The following is a 20,821-nucleotide window of genomic DNA, read 5'->3' on the forward strand; positions in this document are numbered from 1 at the left end:
CTCTGGTGCAGGCCCACCGCCAGTCACCAGAGTCAAGTTGTAATTAGAGGCACGCTTAGCCTTCGTGCTGCGTTTGATGTCATTCCAACGCTTTTTGCACTCTTGCGCCGTGCGCACCTCATGGCCGAATGAACTGACATGTTCTGCAACATGCTTCCAGTGGGTGTCACGTTGGGCAGCCGTAGTCTGACTATTGGCACCCACTAGCATGTCACGGCTGTGGCCCCGCACGCAGTCCACGAGGAAGTCCAGTTCCTGCTTACAGAAAGGCTTCTTCCTCGACGTGCAGGAGGTCGTGGCTGTGTGTGGGGTCCCAGCCTGTGCTGCAGGTGCAACCTTCCTCCTCTTGGACTGTGGCACAGACCCTGGCTGGCTAATGCCGCCCTGACCAGTATGGCCAGTGGGTTCGGGGGATTGAGCCAAGGGAGTGGCAGGTGGAGGGATGACCAAAGGCCTGACTTGTGTCAGTGGCAGCTGGGTGCCCACTAATGGACCCTGCGCAGCAACATCAGCTGTGGCAGGGTCATTGACCGCAACGGTCCTGGTTGGCAGACTCACAACCGGGCTGCTGTTGGGTGCATCTGCCCCTACACTTGCCAACACCCGGCTGTTCGGGGCAGCAGATGACATGACTGCCCCAGGGACACGTGTCTTGGTCTGAGCAGCCCGGCCTGCCCCTATGGTTTCCCCCCTGGCCTGTTGGAGATCTACCAAGGGCTCTTCAAGTGCCAACGTAGCCTGTGCTGGCAGACCCCGAGCCTGGGTGGCGGTGTCCACAGCTGAACCTGCAGCTACCACTACCCTTTGGCCCGTGGCAGTCGATGGAACGGACTGCCGGGTCACACGGGCGCCAGTGCCAGATGCAGAAGCTGCATCCCCCGGAACCACAGGGGGTGGTGGCATGACTGCACCAACACATGGCACAACATTGTTTGCAAGTGGCGCACCCCTGCCTCTTCCCCCTCTGTGGTCGCCCTGGACACCCTGGAGTCCCCCTACTCCCTGGTCACCACGGCCACGTCTTCGACCATGCCCACCATGAGGAGGACGCCGAGCTGAGGCGCCCCTCACCTTTGGTGGCCTTCCAACCATGGCACAGATGTAGTAGTGCCGGCACAGATGGAGTGGTGCCAATGGGAGGTGTACACCACAATTAACCTGGGCAATTGGGGTGAAGGGGGTGGGAAGCAAGATGTTAACAGCCCCCCTGCACCTGCAAGGCTGTATGTGACCCCGGTGATGTAGTGACGGGTCACGCAACGCCCAGGCACCCCAAAACTGCAGTAAAACCGTGCACGCAACCCTGCAGCCTACGTGCGTGGATTCAACCTCCCGCAGTACGCGGTGGCACCCAGTAAAACGAATAATGCATACGCGTGGGACACGCAGGCTACTATGACATTGAAAATGGGTGCGATACACAGGGGCACCCGCAGTGGGACAAAGAGCGTGTGTGACTCACCGTCTGACTAGCGCAATGCAGAAAAACACGCTTAGCTAATACCCCCGCCAAAAGAAGAGATACGTCCTTGATAGCTGTGAAGTTGTGATGGCGCGCGAAACAACAGGAAGCAGCAACACACGTCGGTCTCCATGAAAGGCACATACAACGAACTGCTGGGCCCGCTCATCTTTAACCCGTGCTGAGGGAAACACACGCGCGCGTCACGTCACTTACGCGCATGGGCCCTTTCCTCGTATTACACGCGGACGTGCAGTTTCTCACGTGCGGTGAAATGCCCATGCACGCCTGTGCGCGTCACGTCACAGGGGCACTTGCGTTGAGGGGCCTTCTGGCCAATGAAATTGCGTATGCGTGCAGACGCGCTTACGCGCTAAGGGCCTTTCCTCGAATTACACGCTGACGTGCCGAATTTTCACGTGCCAAATCACTCCGTATCAAGCTGGCCACGCATAAGCACACAGAAGACCACGCTCCTGCCCAGAAGGCCGAACTACTGCCCCCCAGAGCCCCGAGCACGCTCCCACCTGCCATCTGCTGCTGCCTGACTGCCTGCTGCCCACGTGCCCTGCCATTTGCTGCCTGCACATCAGCCAGGGGTGCTGTTGCTGTGACCACCCCTGCTTTAACCGAAGACTCCCGACTGGGATTCCATCGCTCCACAGCCCAGCCCCAGGACCCAGTTGCCCACCCACTCCTGCCTCTGGGGTTGTCATGTCGGGCAATGCAACATCTGGCACCATTGACAACCCCCGGCCGGAGAGGCAGACGGGCCCCAGCTTCAGTGCCAGGGAAGTTGGTGTCCTGGTGGAGCAAGTCCTGGGGCAATATGATGCCCTCTTCGGAATTTCCCGCGCCGACAAGGAAATACGGACTCGTATCTGGACTGACATCGTGACTGCCATCAACGCGGAGGGGGTGGCAGTCCGCGAATTCCAACATGTCAAGAAGCGCTGGGAGGACTTCAGGTCCAGGACCCTGAACAAGGCCCGGCGCCTCTTGAAGGCAGCGGATGCCAAGGGGCGCCAGGGCCACTTGTCGGAAGATCAGATGAGGGTCCTGGAACGCATATCCCCAGCGCTCCACGTCCAGGTCCTTGAGAGGCAGACCCATCTGGAGTCGAGCGGTAAGTGTACATGCATCCTGATTGTGAGCTGTGAGTGTGGTGATGTTTCAGTAGTGTGCAGGTTGCACATCTGTTTGTATGGGGTTGAGTATGGTTGGGGGTGTACAGGGCCTTGGGGCTAACACATGTGAGGGCTGTAATGTGTGAGACATGGATGGTGCTTGTGTGTGTAGGCTTGCATGCCAAATGCAGTTGTGTGGGCACACATGTTTGGATGAATGTGTATGTAAGTAGACATGTCCGTGATGTCACGCATGTATGTTGTTTTCAGCTGCATGTATCAGCACTGTGTACATGTGCATTTGTGTGTATTTGACAAGGGTGCAACAGTGATGCAACATGGATGCATGTGACAGCGGGATGTGGAAGCCTGATTGGCAGATGTGACATGGATTCCCATCTGAACACTGCGACAGTTGGCAGAGGTGTACACATGCATGCAAGTGTGGTGGTGTGTGTACATGTGTGGTGCACTTCCTGTGTTGCATGTGATGTCTGGCTCAGCTTGGCTGCTCATGCTGTTGTATGTGTTTGGATGGTGCTGGCAGTTGCGATATGGCTGTGGTATGGCTCATGTGTGCGAGTTGAAATGACATGTGTGTTGGGGATTGTGATGGCATGTCTGAGGTTTGCCAATGCCACTCATGTACAACTGTCATGTGTGTATGTGTCCATTGTACAGTGCCCTGATGCCTGTGTTTTATTTCTCCCTGTCTGCAGCTTCAACTGATGAAGAGGGCGGAGAAGGTGCTGTGGAGCACAGCAGCGGGGATCCCACCGCCAGCCGGAGACGCAAGGCCCGGCTCCCCTCCCATGTTGTCATCTCATCGGGGAGTGAGGAGTCTGGTGCCGCGTCCCAGGCCGCAGCTGCCGGGGGGAGGTCCAAGAGGCGGAGGTTGGAGTTGGACTCCTCGGCAGCAGAAGGGGCAGCTGGGACCCCACTGGGCCCAATGGGGGAAGATGGCACGGAGTCATCCAGGTTGGTGGGGGGTTTGGTGGAGGAGGAGGCCGTGCAAGCAACAGAGACGGGGTCTGGAGGTGGGGATCCCACTGGTGCTAGTGGTGCAGTGCAGGACCAGGGACAGGAGGCAGCACAGGCAGCCGCGGAGGTGCCTGTGTGCAATCCTGTCCCTGATCCTGTCCCTGCATCATCTTGCACCAGCAGGGAGGCCTACGTCCAAACCCGTTTTCAGGCAGGGGATGAGCAAACGACAACTGGCCTTCCTCTGCCTGCGGACGTGGCTATCCGGGTCCGGGTTGAGCCTGTCCTGACTAGTGTGGCGTTGCGTCAACGGGCCATGCGAGGTGACCTGCAGTCTTTTCATGAGGAGACTGCACGTCATCTCGAATGGCTCGTTGACCACGTCAGCCTACTGGGACAGGTCACCAAGGCCGGATTCCTCCGTTTGATGGGGCTTGCTACGAACCCCTCCTCAACTGAACCCCCTACGTGCCAGTCGTCCTCTGTGCCATCTTCCCACCAATCAGTCACCTGGGTGCGCTGTGGAGCTGCCTCTGACGGTGCGGCCAGGCTGGTGGAGGAGGCATCCCTGCCACAGTCGGGAGTCGGACGTCCAGCAGGGGTGGCCACATCAACGACTGCACCCCAGCTGGCAGAGGATGTGCAGGCAGCAGGAGGCAGTGCACGGGCAGAAGCACAGCAACAGCAGCAACGTGGTGGGAGCCATGAAGGCTCGGGGCCTTCAACATCGGAGGGGCAGGCATCGGCCGGAGGGCAGGAGGACCCAGGACAGAGAGTGTCTTCCGTGTGGCAGCGGTTGGGCCACGCCATAGATGCGGAGCGGCAGCGGGCGGATGAGGCACGGCTCACAATGGTCAGGGCGGAGAACTCCATGCGGAGGGCCCTGAGGTGGGCCGAGTGCCTCGAGGCAATCCGCAGGGGGTTGGAGGTGGACACGTCGACGGCCCTGTGGACCCTCGGGGCCATGGAGGAGGACCGCCTTCGGGACATTGAGCAGGAGTTTGATGATGCCCTGGCCCGGGACATCCAAAAGTGAGCCTTCAGACTAGCCCGCTGCCCTTGTACATAGTTAGGTAGTTAGTGTTAGGTTTCCTTTGTTTTTTGATTTATTTTGGACGTTTTGGACATTGGCCACATTTTTGTATATAGTTTAATTTATTAGTTAGTGTTGTTAGATAGGTTTCATTTCTTTTGTTGGGATAATGGACCCTGGCTTGTTCGTCTGTACATAGTTCACTGTTGGATTTTATTTTTCTTTCACAATTTACCCATGGAGCAATGGCTTTCAATTATTATTTCCCATTGGATTTTCTTTTGTGGACAGTGACTTTGGACACCATTCCTTTGGATTATGATTTTTGGTTTTGCTTTTTTTCACGGACATGCTTCTTTTCATTTTTGTACATTCCCATTTCTGTTTCTTTATTTTTGAATCTATTTATGTTTCCTTTAATACATATTTTTTTATCGAACTTCAATGTGTAGTATCATCTCATTGGTTTCATGCATATCATGATATGGGTTTTGAGATTCACTGACACCCATTGACTGTATGTGAGGGACAGGTGTTTGTTTCGAAACTTGCAATTGGTGTTCTGTCATGTAATTGCCATTTCTGAGTGGGTGGATGCAATACTCGGGTGGGTGTTTTGCATTTGGAGGCTGACCATAGGGACCAGGGATCTAGATTGTGATGACATGTTGGCTGGGGAACATGAGTTGGGGCCTGCTGGCAGGTGCCCCACAGTGCTGGGGAGTGGGGGTGGTGTGGAACATGAGTTGGACATGGGTGGGGGCCTGCTGGCAGGTGCCCCACAGTGCTGGGGGGTGGGGGTGGTGGGGAACATGAGTTGGACATGGGTGGGGGCCTGCTGGCAGGTGCCCCACAGTGCTGGGGGGTGGGGGTGGTGGGAGACATGGGTGGGGGCCTGGTGGAGGCTGCCCCTGCACTGCTGGGTGGTGGGGGTGGTGGGGACATGAGTTGGACATGGGTGGGGGCCTGCTGGCAGGTGCCCCACAGTGCTGGGGGTGGGGGTGGTGGGGAACATGAGTTGGACATGGGTGGGGGCCTGCTGGCAGGTGCCCCACAGTGCTGGGGGGTGGGGGTGGTGGGAGACATGGGTGGGGGCCTGGTGGAGGCTGCCCCTGCACTGCTGGGCAATGGGGGTGGTTTTTAGACATGGGTGGGGGCCTGGTGGAGGCTGCCCCTGCACTGCTGGGGGGTGGGGGTGGTGGGAGACATGGGTGGGGGCCTGGTGGAGGCTGCCCCTGCACTGCTGGGGGGTGGGGGTGGTGGGGACATGAGTTGGACATGGGTGGGGGCCTGGTGAAGGCTGCCCCTGCACTGCTGGGGGGTGGGGGTGGTGGGAGACATAAGTGGGGGCCTGTTGGCAGGTGCCCCACAGTGCTGGGGGGTGGGGGTGGTTGGAGACATGGGTGGGGGCCTGGTGGAGGCTGCCCCTGCACTGCTGGTGGGTGGAGGCGTTGGGGACATGAGTTGGACATGGGTGGGGGCCTGGTGGAGGGTGCCACTGCACTGCTGGGGGGTGGGGGCATTGGGGACATGAGTTGGACATGGGTGGGGGCCTGCTGGCAGATGCCCCACAGTGCTGGGGGGTGGGGGTGGTGGGAGACATGGGTGGGGGCCTCGTGGAGGGTGCCCCTGCACTGCTGGGGGGTGGGGGTGGTGGGGACATGAGTTGGACATGGCTGGGGGCCTGCTGGCAGGTGCCCCACAGTGCTGGGGGGTGGGGGTGGTGGGGAACATGAGTTGGACATGGGTGGGGGCCTGCTGGCAGGTGCCCCACAGTGCTGGGGGGTGGGGGTGGTGGGGACATGAGTTGGACATGGGTGGCGGCCTGGTGGAGGGTGCCCCTGCACTGCTGGGGGGTGGGGCTGGTGGGGACATGAGTTGGACATGGGTGGGGGCCTGGTGGAGGGTGCCCCTGCACTGCTGAGGGGTGGGGCTGGTGGGGACATGAGTTGGACATGGGTGGGGGCCTGGTGGAGGGTGCCCCTGCACTGCTGGGGGGTGGGGGTGGTGGGGACATGAGTTGGACATGGGTGGGGGCCTGGTGGAGGGTGCCCCTGCACTGCTGGGGGGTGGGGGTGGTGGGAAACATGAGTTGGACATGGGTGGGGGCCTGTGGAGGCTGCCCCTGCACTGCTGGGGGGTGGGGGTTGTGGGAGACATGGGTGGGGGCCTGGTGGAGGCTGCCCCTGCACTGCTGGGAGGTGGGGGTGGTGGGAGACATGGGTGGGGGCCTGGTGGAGGCTGCCCCTGCACTGCTGGGGGGTGGGGGTGGTGGGAGACATGGGTGGGGGCCTGGTGGCAGGTGCCCCACAGTGCTGGGGGGTGGGGGTGGGGGTGGTGGGAGACATGGGTGGGGGCCTGGTGGAGGCTGCCCCTGCACTGCTGGGGGGTGGGGGTGGTGGGGACATGAGTTGGACATGGGTGGGGGCCTGGTGGAGGGTGCCCCTGCACTGCTGGGGGGTGGGGGTGGTGGGGACATGAGTTGGACATGGGTGGGGGCCTGCTGGCAGGTGCCCCACAGTGCTGGGGGGTGGGGGTGGTGGGGAACATGAGTTGGACATGGGTGGGGGCCTGCTGGCAGGTGCCCCACAGTGCTGGGGGGTGGGGGTGGTGGGGACATGAGTTGGACATGGGTGGCGGCCTGGTGGAGGGTGCCCCTGCACTGCTGGGGGGTGGGGCTGGTGGGGACATGAGTTGGACATGGGTGGGGGCCTGGTGGAGGGTGCCCCTGCACTGCTGAGGGGTGGGGCTGGTGGGGACATGAGTTGGACATGGGTGGGGGCCTGGTGGAGGGTGCCCCTGCACTGCTGGGGGGTGGGGGTGGTGGGGACATGAGTTGGACATGGGTGGGGGCCTGGTGGAGGGTGCCCCTGCACTGCTGGGGGGTTGGGGTGGTGGGGAACATGAGTTGGACATGGGTGGGGGCCTGGTGGAGGCTGCCCCTGCACTGCTGGGGGTGGGGGTGGTGGGGGACATGGGTGGGGGCCTGTTGGAGGCTGCCCCTGCACTGCTGGGGGGTGGGGGTGGTGGGAGACATGGGTGGGGGCCTGGTGGAGGCTGCCCCTGCACTGCTGGGGGGTTGGGGTTGTGGGGACATGAGTTGGACATGGGTGGGGGCCTGGTGGAGGCTGCCCCTGCATTGCTGGGGGTTGGGGGTGGTGGGAGACATGGGTGGGGGCCTGGGTGAGGGTGCCCCTGGTGGCTGGGGGTGCAGGGGGACATGCGTTGGTGGGCAGTAGTGCAAGTTGACATGTGGGTTGGCTGGGGGGCATGGCCATGGTGGATGGGGTGCCTGCAGGACATGTGCAGGGTAGGTCCCTGTGGTGTGAGCCACCTGCAGGGGCCATGGAGGGTGTAGAGGGAACACCTGGGAGGACCCACACGTGCAATTCACGTGTGGTGCTCCCCGCGCACCCCTGTAATACACGTACCCTGATGGAATCGCGTGTGATACTTTCTGCGCACCCCTGATATGCACGTACGCTGCTGATATCGCGTGTGAAACTTCCAGCGCACCCCGAAATACACGTAGCCAGAACATTTGCGTGTTTAACTTCCCGCGCACCTTTGACATACATGTACCCTGCTGACTTTGCGTGTGAAACTTCCCACGCACCCCAAGATACACGTAGCCAGGAGATTCGTGTGTGTAACTTCCCGCGCACCCCTGATATACATGTACCCTGCTGACTTCGCGTGTGGAACTTCACACGCACCCCAAGATACACATAGTCAGGAGATTTGCGTGTGTAACTTTCCGCGCCCCGAAATACACGTAGCCAGGAGATTCGCGTGTGGAACTTCACGCGCACCCCGAAATACACATAGCCAGGACATTCGCGTGTGGAACTTCCTGCGCACCCCTGGAATACACGTACCCTGCTGATATCGTGTGTGAAACTTCCCGCGCACCCCGAAATACACGTAGCCTGGACATTCGCATGTGGAACTTCCCGCGCACCCCTGGAATACACGTACCCTTCTGATATTGCGTGTGAAACTTCCCGCGCACCCCGAAATACACGTAGCCAGGACATTCGTGTGTGGAACTTCCCGCGCACCCCTGATATACACGTACCCTGCTGAATTCACGTTGAAAATTCCCGCGCACCCCTGATGTACACGTACCCTGATGGAATCGCGTGTGGAACTTCAAGCGCACCCCTGTAATACACGTACCCTGCTGAAATCACGTGTGGAACTTCCCGCGCATCCCTGAAATACACGTACCCTGCTGAAATCGCGTGTGGAACTTCCCGCCCACCCCTGAAATACACGTACCCTGATGGAATCGCGTGTGAAACTTCCTGCGCACCCCTGAAATGCACGTACCCAGCTGAAATGACGTGAGGTACTTCCCGCGCACCCCAGTGATACACGTAGCCCGCTTGCCGTGCTGGTACAGGGTTAGCGCAGCCCTTTGCGCTGGATTAGGGATTTTGATGGCTTTTCCCTGCGCGAGAGGCGTTCTTGGGGGCATAACTGGCGCTGCTGCAGGGTCGCTGTGCCACTGTGCGCCACGGCTGGTTTTGGTAGCTGGAATCCATGAATACGCTGTGCGCGGAAATGGGTTTTGGCGCACGCGGCTGGCGCAGGGATTCGCACGCGCACACTGTGCGCCAGCCGCGTGCACCACTTGTGCGCTGAATTCTATGAATTACCCCCAATATGTTGTACACTTGCCTCCATAGATACTGGAGAGCGTGCAAGACTGCCAGTACGTACGAGCTTCGGTTGAAGTGTTGAAGCCCATTAAACAGTGAATATTGGAAATCACTGCAGTCTCATAGTGGAGGTAATGATGTGTTTGCATAAAGGTGTTGGCATTGATGGTTAGAGACACTACACTGTGATATTTTGATTTTACGGTGGCATTGGTTATTGGTACAGGTGCACTTAAGGTGAGGTAACTAATTTAAATCTCTTGAGATATAAGGTGTTGGTGGCATCTTTCAGGCGTTATATAATTGTAAAGTGGTGTATTGTTGGATTTGTTTTCCTGTTTATTATTTTATTATTTGTACATATCTTGGAACCAGCAGGGCTACTTTGATAACCTATATATTAAAATAAACTTGATTCAAGAAGTTTCATGCTATTGTTTGGACTTTGACATTGGCGCTACTAAAGTCACATTCAGAGGTATAGTAGCTTTGCTTTTTCAAGGTCAGGCCTATTTGAGACCTGTACCTTACTCCTTTAGACACCAATGTGGTGAAACCTAGAGGTGTTTGTTTGAGTTACTTTGAGAACGTGGCTCACTGCCTTTTCTGTTGGTGTTGGTTGTTGTCCTATGCAGGTGGCCCTACAATGGGTTGCCTTACCCCCAACCCGGGTTTACATGGCGGTGAAAACTAATGTGAAAAGTTTTACCCCTGAAGAAAGTTCAAGCACTGAAAAGCTATAAAGAACTGAAACATGAAGGGATGGTATCAAGTAATAGTATCCCCATATATATGGTTGCGGTACATAATATCGCCGGGAAAAGGTTGTGGTGATATTATATGAGTGACCATATATATGGGGATAGTGGCAGCCTAAAAAAAAATTAATTTTAAAAAAAGGGTTTGGGGATTGCGGGGGTGTCCCCGCATGTTCCATGCAATAATGCCCCCACAAAAAACAGTCATTTTTTCAGCGATATTTTTGCATGCCGATATTTTTGTGGGGACATTATTACATGGAACCGAAGGGAGATGGTTGTTGTGAATCGACACTCTGTTTAAATGCATAGTGTATTGTAATTGTCATGTGTCTGTTGAATTTTATATGTTGTTAATTGTGGTGTAATTTATCCCATTAGGTTGATGTTATACCCACCATGTGCTTCAAATCTTGTGTGTTTTAAACAAGTTTTTTTAGTAGTGTTTTATTGTTTTTGAATATGATAATTAAAATGGTCAAATTTATGAAAGTCTGTTGCACACCAAGTCCATTTTTTCAGGACCAATGGTTATAGGCCATCACTAAACATCTTCTGCTAGACAGATGAGCGATTTATCAGATTAAATGTTGTGTGCCTATTCTCCTTTGTGTATAAATACCAAATCTACCATGCATATTGTCAGCGGTGGAACAGAGATCTCACTCCTGAAACATATCACTGGGCTTCACAACAAGTAAAAATGGAGCACAGAGGGAAAGCAGTGCTTTGCTGAAAGAAATTCAAAATCTTGCTTTTAAATCCTTTTTCTTGGTTGCTGAAACTGCAGAATGCCGGTACAGACCCCCTTAAACATCCAATATTCTTGGTGGGTGCTACAATTCACTTATTTCAAGAAATCATTGTGCCCTTACAATGTCCTGAAAAGCTGAATTTGTCATAAAAACATTCACAATCAAAAGTTGCCTGCCTGTGGAATCTGTCAAAATCTGGGTGCAGTACCCTCAGCCGCCTGTATGACAGCTGTCAAAAGCCTGCCTGATTAACTTTAAAAATGTATGAGCTGAAAGCAAATGTTTGCAATGTAAATGGCATGTTACTGAGAATAACCTATGTTGTAATTGTTAATTCCATGGTTTAGAACCTGAAATAAGTGTTCTAGCTGCCTGCTTTGAAATTACAAGTTGGTTTTAAGCAAAGGAAAAATGCAACAGAAATAACATTTAATTTTAAGCCTGGCTGAGCTGCAAGAACCTGAAAGGCAGGTTTCTTCCCAGAAGGAGGACACTTCCCCCCAGCTGAAACTCACGGGGAGGTGCCAATTACTGGGGAGCCAGAAGAAGACAATGGACTTCCTCCAGCTCAAAGGAGTGCCAAGTGTGAAGGGTTGTAAATGGCCTGGGCCTAGGAGGAAATGGGAGGAGACTGATTCTGAACTGCAGAGAGGCAGAAGGAGCCGGAAACAAACAACCATTTGTGTCTGGACATTCACAAAAAACATTTTGTTCAAATACAAATAATTTACCACTTAACATTGTTAAAAAAAACCAAAATAACATATTTGTGAATCTAAATTCTGGCTGCACATTTTAAAAGGTGCCAGAACTCTGTGACATGTTCTAGGAAGAAACAGCGGAAAAGTTATATTTTACACTAAATGTATTTTTGATAGAAGCATGAAACTTCATACACTTATGCCCATGTTCAATGCGCACATTTGTACAAGATTTCTGATAAACTGGACATTGTGTTCCTGATAAAAAGGGCGGAATTCGGTGGAAAGCAGACACAAGATTCTACAGCGACGGTGTTTTGTGGAGTAACTGCAACTCAAAATATGTAATCTATATATATGATTGTTATAGGGGTTGCACACATGGAAATATGTATTGTACCAAAAGTAGATTTGGTGTTCAAGAGGCTAGGGGTGGACTCTAGGCCTCGTAAACCCACATCATCATGGTGACACACAGTTTTTCTCCTCCTATCAAGGAAGAGAGGACACCCTGAGCAATCCTTGGAAAGGGGATGTGCTTAGGATAAGCCAGCACACACACACCCCTTTATCATAAGCATAAATAGAGACAGCTGAGGACTTAGAAAGACACACAGATTCACCCACTAACTGATTGCTGGCAGAGCACCCTGCTAGAGAACCATCCATCTTCCTTGCTCCAGACTCCAGAAACTTAGAAAGCAGAAAGTCCCATTCCATTAGCTGAACCATTTTCAGCTAGGCCTTAAATTCCAGAACTAGAATCCCACCACCAACAGAGAACATTAAACAAACAGCCGGGCTGTGCTGTAATTATTATCAGAACCAAAAGATCTAATCCAGCTGTGCCGTGCTGTGACCAGAGCCATTGCAGACCCGATCCAGTCCTGTGCCGTGCTGTGGACGACCCAGTCCAGTCTGGTGTGCCAAGCTGTCTATCCCAGATCCAGGTTCCCTTCCCTGACCAGAAATCTTGACGGACCAGAATCCTGACAGTTCCGTTTGAAACATATCTAGTGAGTATCTTTAGAATAGGACTGTGTCACTAGCATATGTACTGTCCATAGTTAATCCCTATCTTAAACCCATCCTGTCTTGTATTCAGAACTGGTAGTGTTAGGAGTATTTTTGAATTGTCAGAACTGTTCTTGCGCTAAGTTTCTCCTATCTGTTTTCTAAAATCATAAATCATTAGTGTTGTGAATAAATAAATTAAATCCCAGAAAGAAAGTGAGTATCCACTAGGTGAAGGGTCCCTGGCCAGGACTGTGGAGATTCATGTGTGGCATTCTCTTTTTCTATAGTCATAATCTAGTGTAAGAAATCCTATTTGTCTTTTAAAAGTGCAATCCTGTTTTCCCATTCTTGCGCCTATCTCAGAAAAAATGACCTCCACTAAAACGTCCATAACTTTTTTATGCTAGAAACAATATTTCAACTTCTGCTTGTAGCTAACATCCACAGCTTTAAATAGAATCTAAAACTGCCTTCCAAATCAATATAGTTCTCCCGTAATCGCGATTACTGCGTGCTGAAGAGTTTGCTGCACATTTTCGTTTAGGGAAATTCTGACACGTGTAAAACAGCTTTTGATTGCTTCTGACCTTAATTTTAGGATTTCACATAGTTCCTTAGTATCAAATCATTGCTAGTGTTTTTGTGTAACTATCTAAAGTGGCTCCCATAAGAATTTAAACCATTTCAGCAATTTAGACCATATTTAGTGTTTTCACCCAATCCATTCTTCAGATAACTTTGAAACCATTTGGACAGCTTGCCAATCAATTCTTATTTTCTCTTGCCTGCTGGGGGAATTGGGATTGATATTTTGTTTGAATTTTGCCATTCCTGAATACCTCCTCTCTCCTCCTATCTCTTTACTTTGTCTATTGGGGGGTTGAGGGGTGTGCAGGGGGTACTAGTAACCACATTTCTATTTGATTTGAACACACACACAAAAGTATTACATCTGTGTTGCTTTGTTTTTGCTCATTATTACTCATTGTGATTAAAGAGATTGCTTAGTGTTACATCACCCCATTGGTGATCATTGCGTACCCATTAAACATAGTGTGATTGAATTGTGAATACATAAATAAATATTTTAACTTTGCAAACCAGCCTGATTCCTGGTTCAGTGTGACCGGGGGGGGGGGGTGGGGTTGCAAGAGAGGGGTGTGATATGAGTGGTACACCATTCAGAATAAAATAATTTTTAGACACAAATAAATAAGGATTTCAGTTGTGCATTACACGCTAGGCGTTGACTTCGTTGAAGTGCTGGATTGAAATCACTTACAGATTGGGGGCTCGTCACGAGATCCTGAATTAGACATACCACATGTGACAGTCTAACACAGCATGCTAACTGACGGGGTACAGGCACCTTTTTGGGCTACCACACTGTGCTACACTGTAAAAACACCCTTCAATAGAAACACTCAAAGGAGTTGGGCCTGTTATGCAAAGGTAAAAATAAACCTGATGTAAGTCAGAAGCAAATTAATATTTCCGGAATTCCAACCCCAGTAGAAATTAATGTGGCAAAAGAACACTTACTTCACAAACTGTTTGTCAGGGGTGAGTGGGCAGAGCAGGATGAGCATGTTTGGCTGCAGGAAATCAAGCAACAAGCCACTGCCACAGAATTAGATACATGGCAGGATCAGGGTCCATTACACATGGCATTACTGAATTGTGCATGGCCCCAAGGGCAAAAGAAAAGCCATGTAAAATTGCCAAAATAGCGGCATATCTGCACCTCCACATTGGAGTAATACAGGAAACATACGTCGAAAACTAGACCTGTCAAAAATGCAAGTACAATCCCTAGGGAAAGCCCAAACTGATATGGACTCTGCAGAGCAAAGGCTACAAAAGAGCCAAGAATCAGAGAGTGAAACCAGACAGTACCTGACAAAAGTAAAGGAAGATCTGGATCTCTTGCAGCAAGAGAGGGTAGAGCAAGACACCAAATTATTGACACTGCAAAAAGAGTGTCAGGAAAGATTGGACTCTCTACAACAGAGCCAACAAAAGCTGGAACAGCAATTAACCTTTAACAGAGCATGCACAGAACAGATGGTCACTTTAGAGAACTGCATAGACAAATTAAAAGAGGAAAATAATAAATTAATTTTCATAGACCTTGAATCCCAAACAGAATTTGATGCAGAGCGCCAGAAAGCTGGTGCATTTAAAAAACAAAGGGACGACCTGGCTGCACAGAGGGGTACTCTAATTCATGAAAGGGGCGCCTTAGGCCAGGAAGTCAACTATTTAAAAACCAAGGTGGAAGAAAATCATCTGGCCCTTCAGGGACTGGGTGAGCTCGAAATGGACTATGAAAAACTGTTAGAGCACGCCAGCAGGGTGGAAGATGCTCTAGCAAAGAATGATCAGGCTGGGAAGGATCAGACTCAGGAGGTGACGCTCCTGCAGCAAAAAGTGGCCCAATACTCCAAAATTAGACAGGAAGCACAGAGAGACAATGAGTCTCTCTGTGAGAAAAATGACAGGCTCCATAGACAGGTAGTCATGCAGGAACAATTAATAGAGACCAATAAGGCCTTACTAGAAGAACAAAAGGATCAGATTCTTTCATGCCAACAGGGAGTAGGGGCTGAGAGAGATGAGGTCAGATGGGAGAGGGAAACCCCTGAGCATCACCCCAGGAACCCTGGCACCGGAGACTTTAATCTATTCCATTCCATGGACTCTGCCAACCCCATGTGCATTGGCTCACAAGAGCCAAGGGCCACTGGGATGATAGACTTCAACCCAATGGGGAATATGGGGCTAATAGGTCAGCACCTCCCAGAAATGGATGGGCGGGAATCTATGTACAGGTTCCCAAGTGCTAGGGCCATCTTCATTCGATTACCTCTTGTCCTGGTGGCCATCAGATCTACCCCTTCTTCTGCAACAAAAATGCCTCTGTTTGAGCTGATGACTGGACGAAGGATGGTGCTACCCCAGCATCTGCTCAGCAGAACCCAAGAGCAGACCTTGATAAATGCCTCCACAACTCCTGAGTATGTTGAGAATCTGAGAAAACACCTTCAACATGCTTTTTTCTATGCTCAGCGGAATCTAGAAAGATCTGCAGACAGTGTGAAGACCCACTATGACCTTAAGACAACTAAAAAAGAATACCAAGTAGGAGACCTGGTTTACTTGTACAATTTCCAAAGGAACCAGGCCAAACAGCGCAAATTTCTCCCAAGTTGGCGGGGTCCTTTTGAAATTGTAGACAGAATCTCACCAGTCGCCTACAAAATCCACATCCCCAAGGGCAGTTTGGCAGAAAAGGAAGACAAGTGGGTCCACATATATCAGCTGAAGTGTTGCCATCCTAGGCATACTCGGCGTCAAATAGAGGAGCCATCCGGAAACCCAGAGGGGGACATTCCGAATCCCTATAAAAATTCAAGCTGTTAAAACCATTCCACCTGTCAAAACCATTGGGAATTACAGACGGGGGGCATTGTAAACAGTATTCAATATATGCATCTGCCCCACTACATGAACAGTAGTGGGGAAAATTCTGAAACCATGCTCTGTTTTGTCTCATAGCACAGAAACCAAGGATTCTAAGAACCAAGGAGGACCACTCTGGGACCGGGAGGAAAGACTCAAGGGGCCCGGAGTATCGCTCCATACTCCCATCCGGAACCAGCGAATAGAACCTGTCGACCCAGCAGTGGTGGGAGAAGCAGACGACTTTCTCCATCTGGACCAAAAAGAAAGAAAGAACATCCCAATCTTCTGACTTCCCCTTGACGGGCGGCCAAACTTAAGTCTACAGTCGGGCTCTGTGGGATGTATTAACCCACTTTTGCTCTGCCATGCGGCCTCCCTGTGTCTGATGGTGCCAGAAACATCAAAATGGCCGCAACACACTTGTGCGCGCCAAAACCCATGGAAATCGTGCTTTGCAACACAAAAAGATGGCTGCCAAATCTACCATTTATGTTGTCAGTGAAAAATGCAGATTTGCGCGCCTTTCTGCCCGATATCCCTGTTTGAAGTATGGGGATTTTCAGGCAGAAAGGTGCGCAAATCTGCGTTTTTCACGCAAATAATTCCATGAATCAGGCTATAAAACTTTCTCAGTTTTTATGCTAGAAACAAAACAACCTCTGCTTGTAGCTAACATCCACAGCTTTAAATAGAACCTAGAACCGCATTCTAAATCCATGTAGTTCTCCCGTAATTGCGATTACCCCATGCTGAAAAGCAGGGCCGGTCTTTGCATCAGGCAGCCCAGGTGGCTGCCTGACGTCAGTCAGCCTCTAGGGGGCGCTGCACCAGCAGTCTACAGTGCTAGATTACACGTGTAACACTTTGTTTCCTAACATTATAAAAATTAATGTGCCTGTTCATTTTTATAATGTTAGGAAACTAACGTGTTACACGTGTATTCTACCACTGGCACTGCTGCAGGCTGTGGCCCCGGCCAGGGCAGCTTCTAGTCGATTAAGTGCCCAGGGCGAAACACTAGGAATGCGCCCGCCCCCGCAGCCCATCCCATGCGCCACTTCCACCGCACCCCTTACACCACTCCACTGCACCCTGCGCGCCATTCCCAAATTACACCGTTAAGGATCTCCTACCCAAAGTCAAACAGTCTGTCACGCAAGGAATGAATTGCCATTTGCAATGGTGGGCCACTTTTTCACTGGTGCCCAAGACAATTTTATGCCCCAGTCCCACTTAGGCTGCAGGTAATGAGGACTGGGCACACCAACTAGGAGACTATGAATATGGCACAGGATACAGTATATACAACCAACAAAGAACACAAGATGCTTAAGGGGGTTTGGAGGCAACCTAAGCCAAAAGGGCAATGACAAGGAGACACCTGAACCCAATAAACAATCACTTTAACATTCTTTGAATGGGAATCAAGGGCTATGCTTTGATACAGTAAAGTCTTGACTGTTGTAAGGATACATGGACCAGGATTATTTATTTATTCATGCAATGTTTGTCGGGTACCTGCATATTTATTTATTTATGCAATGTGTGTAGGATACAGGTATCCGACAAACACTGCATAAATAAATAAATCATCCATCTCCATGTACCCGACAAACATTGCATAAATAAATAAATAAATAAACCGGGTCGTAGCTTAAAGAATATTTACTCAGCAACACTTGTCAAAACTATTATCCGTATAGTGAAGTAACTCCTCACCAGTGCCATGGAAGTGGTTTAAAGTGTAATTGATATATAGTTTGGAAAAGAAGCGGCATGAAAGAAATAGCACTGCTTTAAACTATTATTTTGGCCATTTTCTGGGCTTGCAGGGACGCACCATGGGCCCAAACGGGTCTCCGTTTGTACCGTGTCGGGGCCCATGGTGCGTCCCTGCAAGGCACGCCCACTCCCCATTGCACCTCCCCTCCCATCTCAATGCCATCACGAAACCATTTAGTGACTAACGGGCCACCATTAGCAGTTTCCTGCTGGCATTGTGATGATAGGGGCTGGTCTTAGCTGCAGGGGGACCTAAAGTGTTTTTATTGGTGTGCTTATGCCCCCCACCCCAAGTGGCACGAAGGTGGGCAGAGGGAGCCTCTGACTTCTGTAATGCCACGTAGTACTTTTGTACTACGTGACATTACAGTCGGAAAGGGCAGCACCATTACCTGACCTGCGGAACTTCATCCCCTCCAGAGGCTCCATGGACCGGGGCAATTGCGCCCTCTGGGGATATTGTGACCCCGGCAGTTGCCCGCCTCGTCCAGGCCAAGAAACAGGCCTGGCCTCGGCCCTCTGGCAGGGCAGGGCAATTGGCAAATAAATTAGCAACATTTGTTGCTTTATTACCTTCCCCCGGCCCCATGTGCGCACGTGCAGTGTGCCCTCCTCCAGGGTATGGGCGCGCACTGACACTGAATTGTGGATCAAATGGGGCTGGCTGGTGTTGTCGGACCCGGCGATTACAGAAAAGAGGAGTGAGTGGGTCACTAAATCCTGAAGTTGTTCCCATCACAAGCACACACTGCCAAGAAGCAGCAGAATCAGTATATACAAACAGTTGCTGCATCCTGCCCTCGCTGATTGGCCTTGTTTCAGGAAACCCGGCAGTAACTACAGCCTGCCGAGGCAAGCACAATTCTTTCCTCCTGCTCGCGTCCTCGCAGGTGAGGCCTATTGCTGCATAGGCGTTTTATTTATTTTAAAATGGTATTGCAGAGATTAATGGGCCATCCAAGAACAGCCTCTGGAGGCCAGAAAGCTAAACACCTTTGTCAAGGCTCAAGTAGTCATTAAAAAAAGGAAGCGAGCACTGGTGGTGGACTCTCCTCAGGAGATGAAAAGGCTGGTTCTCGGAAGACCTCGGCAGAGTGTCACCATTAGCAGATCTTAGACAGTTGCACGTTCTGGCAGGGTTGGATTGATCGGTCCGTTGGCCGGGCCAAAATCACTTTGAAGGCGAAGCCCTGGGGCCGGTACCACGCTTGGGCCGGTTTGGAGGTTACTATGCCCCCCTAGTTCCTGCTCCTGAGCACATTGTTCGTCGTTCCCTCTTTCCTGGGCATGCACTGCTGACTTTATTTTAGTGCAAGAGTTTCATACATTTCACTGTTCGCTCAGACTTATCTTATACTCTTCTTTGTCGTTGTGCTTCTTTTGTATGGAATAGCAATCACGCTCGTCTAACGGGATAAACAAACACCTACACGAATGCGCCTTGTGAATGATGGTGTGAAGGATGGATGCAGGTGCTGGACCAAAAGCTGAGCGAAGTCTGCACAGCAGCTGGCTTGGGAAAGCAACTCAGCAACTACAGTAGAAACCATCTCCGTGGACGGTTGGCCCGTCTTCCATATAATACAAATACCCAGACTTGCAGGATGCATGCTTCACTTTCTTTGTTCCATTGGGGGCGACATGCTGTAGCATCAATCCATGGCCTTTAAAATACCCTGCACGGCATAGCTTCCGATCTCCTTCAACACAAACGCTGGGAAATGGCCATGACTAGCTAACGCCACATTAATCAAAGCCATGTCTCTAAAGAAGGGTTCAAGTATTGGGGAATCACCTGCTCACACTTTTTGTCGTGTGACCAACCAGTGCGCAAAAGATGTTTCAGAGCGTGGGGCTCTTGATGCCACCCATTTCTGCATTTGATACACCAGCAGCTAAACACACCCTGGGGAGGCAGCTACCTCTGCATAGTCCATGTCTCTCCCAAGCTCGGGACAATATTCTTTACCATAATGGAGAATGTGAGAAAGTGCAGGGCTGCATGGCTGGGGTTGAGGGTGGAGGGCAAAGCACACTATGCTTGGGGTACACTGGAGATGCTTCCCCTGATACCCGCAGTACTCCAAGTTCCTTGAAATGAAATTTGTCTACACACTGCACAATGTGCAAGGGCCGCTGTTTTTCAAGCAGCACGAGACAAGTAATTTGCAAAAAGTAAACTTAACGAGCCCCAATAAAAGGTCATCTTCCACCCTTTAAGAATTTGATTGTTTTTGTTTTTATGTTGGGATGGTAGACATCGTTTTTATTTGCGATCTTACAGTTTCATGGTGCTGTCGGGAGCTAAAATGAGTGATCACGAAGGAAACATTTAAGAATTTTGAGAGTTCACAAGCATGAGTGAAACAAACCCCAATGCTCGTACTGCCATTTCTCTGCCGCGGTAAGGCACTGCAGTGTGTTTCAATGTAAAGTCCACATTGTAATGTCCTAATTTTAGAACGCCACCTCTCCAACATTAACATTGGGAGGTATGTTGAATTGTACATGCATGTTAACTCTCTGAATATGTTTAAAGTAGACTTTACCACTCACATGGAGTAGTGATATTGTTTACGTGTGTCCCTCCTAAATATATTTAACTTCCCGTGAAATATTTGATGCAATACATATTGCATAAATGCATGTATTTTAATGCTGAGATGGACGGGCTTGTACAGCTATTGGTAGGTATGTTGCCGGTGCTTGTTCTTGGAGATTTGAGTAACACTGTTCAAGACCAGTTCACCACCTTTTGAATGAATGAATGAATGAATGAATTAATTAATTAATGAATTAATGATTGTTTATTTGTATAGCGCCTATACATAATGTTTTTCAAAGTGCTTCAAGGAGGGAAGGGAACGAGGAAGAAAAACAGTTACATTCTCACAGGTCCTTGAAACAAATCAGAATGTGAGAAAGCTAGTACAAGTGCATGGAACAATAAGGGAGAGGTGGGGAAGGAAAAAAGGAGACAAAACTAGCAGTAGCATTACTATGCCTGACGACAATTGTTGCAGTGCAAGAGTGACAAGAGGAGGGGGAGGAGGGCTGGGGAGGGTGGGAGGAGAGA

This window comes from Ambystoma mexicanum, chromosome 10 (genome assembly GCF_040938575.1).
Source record: "Ambystoma mexicanum isolate Mex_15411 chromosome 10, UKY_AmexF1_1, whole genome shotgun sequence".
Taxonomy (NCBI): domain Eukaryota; kingdom Metazoa; phylum Chordata; class Amphibia; order Caudata; family Ambystomatidae; genus Ambystoma; species Ambystoma mexicanum.